Source organism: Carlito syrichta, unplaced genomic scaffold, assembly GCF_000164805.1.
Source record: "Carlito syrichta isolate Samal-C Ts95f unplaced genomic scaffold, Tarsius_syrichta-2.0.1 Scaffold303708, whole genome shotgun sequence".
Taxonomy (NCBI): Eukaryota; Metazoa; Chordata; class Mammalia; order Primates; family Tarsiidae; genus Carlito; species Carlito syrichta.
In genome coordinates, this window is record NW_007247804.1 from 299,736 (window position 1) to 309,913 (window position 10,178).

The window sequence follows — 10,178 nt, forward strand, 5'->3', positions numbered from 1 at the left end:
TATACAAGATGAGAAACTAGAAGGAGGTACAGGCATGACATGTGGACTACACATAACTTACAGCTCACCTCTGCCTTTCAGAGTCTGCTTGTGGTGACTCAAGTCAAGTAAATTCAGTAACAATGATGACAGTCACGGCTACCTGTCTTAGTCCGTTTTGTATTGCTATAAAGGAATGTCTGAGGTTGGGTAATTTATATGGAAAAGAGGCTTGTTTGGCTTACAGTTCTGCAGACTGTACAAGAAGCAATGGTGCCACCATCTGCATGGGGTGAGGGCCTCAGGCTACTTCCACATATAGTAGAAGGGGAAGGGGAGCCAGTTTGTACAGAGATCACATGGTGAGAGAGGACACGAGAGAGAGAGAGAGAGAGAGAGAGAGAGAGAGAGAGAGAGAGAGAGAGAGAGGAGCTGATGTCAGATGGGAGAAATAAAAAGAGCTTCTGGTAGAAGAAACGGCACATGTAGCATATCATGGTTGATTTTTCCAGCTAGAGCTTTTACCTAAATGTACTGCCCTTTCCTGTTCTGAACTGAGTTGATCCAGGGAACTTGGAAGGACCTGGATGTGTGTTTGTGCCTTTCAGCCTCCAGAGGGCGCAGTGTTCTGCTCTTTGCTTCCTGTTCTCGACCCTCTCTCTGGCCTCTCTAAGCTCCAGGAGTGAAATTTTCCTGAAGGCAGGGACGTTCTTAGCCCAGACTAGACAGTAAAGAGATCTGTAAAGAATTTGAAGTTCAAGAGGATTCTTCCAAGTTTCTGCAGTTTAAAGTTCCATTCCTCCCCACACCAGTCCCAGGTCTTGATTTAGGGGATGGGTAGGTGTGGAAGAGGTTGTCCACCATTTCTGATCCAGAGTGAACTATTGTTCTTTTGTCCTTTTGTATTTTTTTTCTTTTGTCCTCTGAACATTTTCTTATTTTTGAGTGGATGTATTTTTTTTACTTACTTACTTACTGATTCTAGAGCTTTCTCTCATTATATCAGAGTGTGGTTCTCTATTTTTCTAGTTTCTGGATTCTGTGTACGTGTGCATTATGACAATGTTCTCCATACTTGAATCACCCTCTAATTCTTGATGAAGTCTGTACCCGCATTTCCTTTTGGGCACAGAGACCTGAAATCATTTAAAAGACAAAGTGACATGAAGGTTTAATTCCTTAAATCCAAGAATGTGGTTAGCATTTTTAAAGGGGATACAGTAGTAGTTGTTTCCACTTTCCAAACAGAAAACAAAAACTAAAAAAACTAAATGGCTAAGTGCCTCTCACTCCAGACTCCATATACTGTACATTGGGAACACGTGGGTTACAGGGCCACACTAAAGCTACAATTCCTGTGGGTATGCTTTTTCTCATTAACAAAACCCTGACCAAACCAAATGAAGATTCACGGAAGGATCAATAATGAGACTTTTCCTTTCCTCATTACCTGGCTAGAATTTTGATTTCTTTGAATTGAAAAACAAGCACACAAAACAAGTCCACCTTTGGAATTGGTCCAAATTCCATTTTTCTGGTAGAGATGAGGATAGGTGATTTAACTGTTCTAAAGACTGATCCCAAATCGATCTAAAGAATGTAATATAAATAGAAACAACAATTGTCTTTGGTCAATATGTCAATTGATTGACAAATATACGATGATTCCCAAGAGGTGAATATTACTACTGGCTCACATTCCCTTATCTGAAATTCTTGAGGCCAGGTGTTTATCTGGATTCAGAGATAAAATTTTAGAAAGGCAATGAGGTGCTAAGGTGCTTAGATCATATATTACATAACACTGCCATTGGGATCTGTGATAACACCTTGTAATCAAATTTGTTTGCCTTTATGTGGTGAAACATGCAGACATACTAAGTGGCATGAAATAAAGACTATAAAGCCTTACATCAATTCAGGGTGAGTTTTGCTGCCAAATTTGGTTATATTAAGCAAAAGATACTGATAGAAAGTTGTAATTTGTGCCCAAATTGTGCAAACGTATTTGGAGCAGTTAAACTCAAAAAGGGGGAGGGTTGTGATAATGTTAACTAACTAGATTTGTCTTAGTCTGTGCTGCTATAATGAAATATTATAGACTGGGTAATTTAAAAAGAACCAAAATTTGTTTCTCACAGTTCTGGAGGCTGAGAAGTTCAAGATTAAGGCACAGATACCTGGTGAATGTATGGTGCCTGCTTCCAAAATGAGGCCTTGAAAGCTATACCCTGTAAAAGAGGAATGCTGAATGAAGCCTCTTTTATCAAGGCCTTAATTCCATTCATGAGGGAGGAGCCCTCATGACATAACCACCTCTTAAAGACCCAACCTCTTAATACTATTACATTGGTTACACCTGAATTCTGAAAGCGACACATTTAAACCCTAACACAATTATTTCAGAATTTTTAGCCCCAGTTTTATCTGTGCACCTTTGTACATCATAATAACATGCATTTTCAATCTTAGTAAGTTGTCAAATAAACTTTTCACTCCTGATCCTACCCCAAACTGCTGCTTCTGTCTAGCACTCTCATTGCAGTTTATTGCACCTGAATCCAGCTATTCCTTAATCAGGAAATAAAAACATCATACCTGTTGACATTTTATTCTCCCTTATTGTGTGCAATTTTGAATTCACTATCCATTTTTTTCTTTCTTTTTAATCTCAAAATTAGATCTTATATACACCACACAGAACTGAAGTCCTTCTTTACAAATTACAATTTAAAATTTATTGTCCATTTTTCTTTCTTTTTAATCATAAAATCTTATATACATTCCACACAGAACTGAAGTGTTTCTTTACAAACACTACATATTATGTCAATCTGTTACTTAATAATACTTATGAATAGTTTCCATTGTACTTAGAATAAAAAACAAAATTCTTCACAAGTATAATTTTCTAGGTTACCTGGTCACTACCTATCTCTCCAACACTATCTTGAACCATTCTCTTCTATCTGTTTTCATTTCTGGGAAATTCAAAATTATTTCTTTTTTAGAACTTTATATATACTGTGTCCTACACTTGGAAGGCTTTTCACTCCAGCTGCTTGTTGATCTTCTTTAAATGTTATTGACTTTTTTTTCCTTTTAAGTTGGGAGTCTCACTATGTTGCCCAGGTTGGAGTGCAGTGGCATGCTCATCGCCACTGCAGCCTTGACCTGCTGGACTCTGGCAATCCTTCCACCTCAGCCTTCCGAGTAACTGGAACTACAGGCACGCACTACCATGCCCAGCTTATTTTTTGATTTTTTTTGTAGAGATGAGGTCTCACCAAGTTGCCCAGGCTGGTTGCAAATCCCTGAGCTCAGGCAATCCTCTTGCCTCGGCCTCCCAAAGTGCTGGGATTACAAGCTTGAGCCACTGCATCTGGCCTTAAGAGACTTTCCTTGACTCAAAGGTAGGTCTCCACTCATGCTATGTTTCACGGTACCCTGGTCTTCCCCTTCAACTTATCATAATTTGATTATATATTTATTTCTGTGCTTTTGGTTAAAGTGTATCTTCCCAATTAGAGCTTAAGATCCACAGGAGAGGTTTCATATCATTTGGGTCATTTTTATATACTAAGTTCTTAGCAGATAGCTCACAAATGTTGGATAAATGAATGCATGAATAAACAAACATCTTAATTGGAAGTGACTAACAGCTAACAAAGCAGTCTCACACTCATTATCACTTTTAAGCTCAAATCAACCATGTGAGGTAAGCAGGACAGGTATTATTAACTCTAGGTTATAGATAAATATGTCAAGTTTAAAAAATGCAGTAACCCGGGCTCGGTGGCTCAGCCTATAATCCCGCGCCTTTGGGAGGCTGAGGTGAGTGGATTGCCTGAGCCCGCGGGTTTGAGACCCGCCTGGGCAGCGAGACCTCATCTCTACAATAAATCCAAAAATCAGCCGGGCATGGTAGCGCATGCCTGTAACTCCGGATACTTGGAAGGCTGAGGCGGAAGGACAGCCGGAGCCCAGCAGGTTGAGGCTGCGGTGGCCGGGAGCGGCCACTGCACTCCGGTCTGGGCAACAGAGTGAGACTATAATTCAAAAAAAAAAAAAAAAAAAAAAAGCAGTGATTTGATTAGAATAGCATAAGACTAAGAATAATTACTTTGATTTCTGATTCTTAGCCCATCGTTTTTTCTCATTTTCCTGAACAATTCTATACTATTTCTCTATTAGTCTTTGAAAATGAAAGTAGATTTTGAAATCATACGTATAGATTTCAATGGCAAAATTTATATAACAAATTTTAGGTGGTTGGATGAATTCCTGGGATAAATATTACTCTTGATGGTTTCCTTTACATTAGATTTTGCAGAATTTTAGAAAAAGGAGATAAAAGTAAATGACCTGGTGACTCTGCAGCGCATTTATAAAATAGTGAAAGTGTACAGTAAGATAAACCTAACTTTGCATGAAAAAAGGTGTTCAAGGATTGAAAACCAAGTAAAGAGATTAAAAATCTGCCTTTTTTAATAAACAAAGAGAAGTGTGCCTGATACTAAACAGAAGAATAAAAGCACTTTCTCATTATTTGCATGATAAATCTTTTTGAGACCTTCTTTGTTGATTTAATAGTATTCTTTAGGTCTTGTGCAGGCTAAACCCCTGTAGATACAAATAAAGACTACTCAATGCCTCAAAAAATCATTCTGAATGAGGACATAAGCAAATGAAATTGGATTTTCAATGAAGAAGGATGAAGAGATGAATCCCCTCTTGACCTTATTTCCTTATCTAAAAATGAAAGAACTTGATTAGACATTTCATAAAGTAATTTTAGTCCCTAATGTTATTTGATGCAGATTGTCAAATTGGGAGGGAGGTGCTCTAATTATGAAGTTCTTAATATAAAATGTTAAAACAGACTGACCTATTTCCCATTTGCATATCATTCTGCTTTAAAAATAGTCTGTGACATGTATGTTAAGTGAAGTCAAGGTTCGGTTACAGATTTTGATAATTCCGCAGACCAGATCAGGCCACCTCCTCATTGCTCCATCACCCAATGGCATCTGTCTGGGTTTCAGGCCAGGTCCACTATGTACCAGAGATGAGCTGATAGTAAGAGGCAAGGCAGCTATTACCAAGAAAAGCTATTACAGTAGACTTCCAAATAAATACAGCTTCAGGAAATATGGAAGTTAGTCTTCCAGGAATATGTCTGTTAATTCTTACATGAGAAGCCTTGTTATTGAATAGCTCTAGGCACATGTAGCAGATTGTGAAGTTTATTTGTTCATGGTTTGTGCAGGAGACGATTACGGCATAATGGCTTAACTAGTTAAGAGCCTCTGTCCTGAAATCACAGAGATCGAAGTTTGAATCTTGGCTTTGGCATTTGATTTGTGAGTGTGTGTGTGTGTGTGTATGTGTGTGTGTGTGTGAGACCTTGGGAAAGTACTATTCTCAGTGCCTCAGTCTTTATAGTTGTTGAAATTTCTTTTTATAAATGAGATAATGTGTGTAAATTCTTATAGTCCGAAAGGCTACCTTTTCCCATATAGGTTATCTCTTACTTAAGAAAATTATATATCCATGCAAACTATTCACTCTCAGATTATAGCTATAATAAGAAAGAAAAATCAATCTACATTTATTACTAACATAGTTACTAAGAAATATTTATTTTAAGGTTTGATTATTTTAAATTTATTTGACTACTAATGAATAATGCATTTACTTTGAGATAAAGAACTGCCTTAATTAGATAATAACCTCCCCTCTCTTATTGTTTGTCATTTGGTCTGCCTCAGTGCCGTTTCTGTGACTCCACATGAAGAGTTTTTCTTAACCTGAGTCCAGGCTTTCTGGGGGCTACTCTTTATGGTCAAATGATTATCTCTGACTGCAAAGCTCCCAGACCACAAAGCAACAGACGCAGTGTGGTGATTGTGCATAATTGCAACTGCACCCACTCTTCTTCCATTTTTGCTCATTGTTAAGTAATCACATTTTTGTACTCAGCTGGAGAGCATCACATACATTAATTGGCACTGAGGTTGCTACTGGCTACCACTTTTATTTTGGAAAAGTGTTTAAGGCAAAAACACATAAATTCCAATCCAAGTAGTTCAGTTATTTGTATTCTTTATATGCAGTTCTCAGAGAAAGCATGTGCAGGCATTGGTCTTGATTATCTGGATATAATTAGAAGCTTATTGCAGAAGAAATAATACAAGAATTAGCATCTTCATCAGGCACAGAGAGGGGTATTTTGTGAAGAGATGATGAGAGACAGAAACAGGTATAAACAACTTTTAAGCAAATCCTAAATTTCAAGTAGTTTGCAGTGAAAACCAAAGGAAAGTAGACAATTCAGTGCTCTTTGGGAAATGTTAATTTTATGACCAAGAATTTGACTAGATATGTTAAAAAATCTTAATGTGGATATTTGTGTTCTGAAGCCTATACATTAGAGAACTTATAATTTTGGGAGTGCCTGGAAGTGTGAAAAGACACCTAACAGAGGTGTACCACATTCTTACCATTAAGATGACTTGGAGTATCAGGGCTTTCCAAGTGAGTATCAGAGAACCCAAGGTCTGGAAATTTCTTGAATGGTCTAATTGGTTTATGAAGATTTCTTCTCAAATATTCACTATATAAACATATTAAAAATTGGGAGAATGACTACAGTTAAGAGCTCTTTTCAATTTTGTTTAACCTAGCATTTCCCACATTCATTTGGTGATAGAGCCTTACTCTTTGGAGTCATAATTCTTGTCAAAATTGAGAACACAGATATAGGAAATACTAGGCTAAGTATTGGTTACAGAAAGGAGCTATTCAATTGCAAATATTTACATGGTAGTTATCATTCAGTACCAATTAAGTTCACAGTATTGACACTTAACATGTCATTATGAATTAATTTTTAGGTTGTAAGACCCTCTTATTTGTCAGAGGATAGTATCTTAATAAAATGGGGACAATAAAGATTATACTAATAGCTATTATTTTGAAAAGTTACTAGGCATGTGGCAATATGCATGATATTAGATATGTTTAATTCTATCTAATCCTCATAAAATAACTGTAAGGCATGTAGTATAATTATCTCTATCTTCAAAAAAGAAAAGAGATTTTAAAATGTTAAACAATTTGAAAAAGGCATAAAATTACTTAAGATATATCTGAGATTCTGATCTATATTTTCTGCTTCTTAATTATCTAGGAAAGGGGGTGGAAGGCAGGAGATGAGAATCTGTAAGAAAAGATCATCCCCAATGGAGTTTCTGTACAGTCAGGGAGTTGCCAAGGTGAAAGATTACTGATCTTTTAAAAAGGTTGGTCAATTGCGGCAGGGGTTGGGAGTAAAGAGAAAGCAAATATATTTGGCAGTATCCATAGTTTGTCCTTGATGACACTAATTAGCAAGCTATAGGATTATAGGGCTCAAAGAATTTCCTAAACTTATCACATACATCACTCTATCTTTTGATAAATTGACTTATAAATTAATCACATGGATAGATGTTTCTATGCGACCTCTCCCAGCACTTAATTTTGCAATAATCCAACAGATGATACTCTGCATTAATCTTATAACTAAATAATTAATTTTGCCTAAATGATGATTGGTTTATAATAGAGGAAACCCTTTCCCCAGTGGAAAATGTGTAGTTGTTATTCTTAATTATATGCATCTCTAAATCTTATTTTAAAAATTACTGAGCTAATCTTGTAATAATAGTTACTAATGAGATAATGAAATCAGTAAAGTGAGAGCTGATTCTTTCTACGTATGAGTTGGTGCAAGATGATAGGAACTTAATTATATTGGAAGATTAAAAGAAAAAAAAACCCCTTAAATCTTACCTACAGAGTATTGAGTAAGAGTAGAAAAGAAACACACTTCCTAGTAAATCTTTGACTCCTTTACATTATTTGCTCATTTTCCACAACCAACCAGTGGTCAAAATCTGTCGTGTCTGCCTTTGAATAATGTCTCCCTAGGTTGCTTCTTTTCAACCCATGGACTGCTCATTTCTTGACTCAGGCTGTTACTGACATTGGGATCACTGCTACTTTTGCTTCTACTCCCACACAACTTCTGGAATACTACTCATTTCAAAATTCAGCTCAGATGTCACCTCTTCCAGGAAACCAATATCTCTTGAGCTGAGTAAATTGTTCTCATAGTACCATTATGCTATTGGATGTAAAGAGTTTTGCCAATTTTTTCACTAGGATGAGAAAAGGGATTTTGTTTTTTAATTTCTAAAACCCTATTAGTTAAATAAGTAAATGTCCAATATATTTCTAAGTTCAGCATGTGCTGGACTTTGAATGTCAAGATGCAGTTCCTAAACTTAAAGAAGTTATAGTCAAGTTGGGAAATAGAAATAAGGACAATCCCAATACCACAAAGTGAGCATTGTGATAGGTAATAAGAGAAGACCATGAAAGCACAGAAGAGAAGATCCAAACTCAGTGTTAGAAAATGCAGTTCTTTCATGACTACCAGCCCACAGTTCTGGAACAATCAACTTGTTGAATACAAAATTATGTCACTCACATGCATTGCTCAAGGCTTACAAAAGCAACAGCTCTGTGAACATTACAGATAATACATAAGAGGTTAATCCATTGGGACAAAATCCATTTAGATGCACACAACTAGTTATCTTTGACATATTTCTTAAAGAATATATCTAAGGACTTTAAAAGATTATTTGTTCTAGCTAAAAAAGAAAATATATTTTATGCTATTTGAAAAACCATTATAGATGTAGGAAGTTTTAGAAGAGGCTAAATTGATTATACCAATGCAAATTAATTGTGACTTCTTGGAGGATGATTGTGACTTCTTGGAGGATGATTCTGAGACTGCGTCTTGGTTCCATGAAAAATGTTGCTATAATTGATAGGTTATTCTTTCAGGAAGTGGATAATAGTATTGTACTTGTCAACTCATCTTTAGAGGTTGTCCATTTAGTTCGAATCAACATTCTTCACATGAAAAAACCGAGGCACAGAGACTTGACGTGACTTTGTCTTGCAATGAATATGTGTCAGAAACAGAAATAACCCTTAATTTTTCTGTTTCACAAGACCAATGAACATTTTCTTGAATGGATTTCTATCCTGATATTTTTCAGTGTAAAGGAATACAATTTCCAGAGTCTTTTTCTCAAAGAGAGAAAGTAAAACAAACAAACAAACACAAAATCATAAAGATGTAAGAAATAATTAGAAGCCATCTTTTATTTAATTTTCAGTTTTGGATTCTTCGCTCACATCAGAAATAACAAGGGAGCTATTGCCTCAGTCTGCTCCTGCAGGTACAGGGACTCTTTCTGTGGTTGGATCTCATAGACCCTTTCCTACCTCAGTGGGTATTCATAGACTTTCTGATGTTTAGTGACTACCTGATTGTTGATCTTTGACATCCCCCAGAATGTATTAGTACTCTCTTGACAACCAGGTATATCTGGTCCACTCCCTGGTAGCCAGTAGAGGAGGGGCTGTAGAGTTTTCTGTGACCTCGAAGAAGAACAAGACATCCTTGATAAAGAAGGTGAGGATTTCTGAAAGGGAAATGATGTCTCCTCAGTAGCATAAAGCACACCAAGGAAGAAAGCCCCAGGAGCTTGAGCAGGCTCTACTACAGAGTTCTCTTAGGACACACGAAGAGCAAGAAGGAGAGAAAGCAAGCAGTTGGCTTTGGAGCCAGCAGGACTATCCTCACCAGTGTCAGTCTCAAATTGGAACTGCAGTCCTGCCTTATATGTGAGAGTGGGGGTGAGTGTTACTGACATGGTCTGCAACAATTATCCTCCTTCCAGCTGCATGGTACTCCAGTCCCACATGGGAAGTAGCCTGGATATGGCACAGTGACATGCTGCCAGAGCCCACATGGAGCTGGGAACCCATCCAAGTTCTGAATACCTATGACCAATCAATCTCTGAGAGCTCATATCTCATGTGCAGCACTTATTGGCCAGCTCTCAAGACAGGAAAGATCACTTACTGGCTTCACCCATCCCCAAAGCAGATCTTGCCATAGCATATGTTGATTTGAAAGAAGTTATGGCAAATTCTGCTACTTTTGAGTTTTTTTTTTTTTTTGAGTTGGAGTCTCACTCTGTCGCCCAGACTGGAGTGCAGTGGCCGCTCCCGGCCACGGCAGCCTCGACCTGCTGGGCTCTGGCGATCCTTCCACCTCAGCCTTCCAAGTA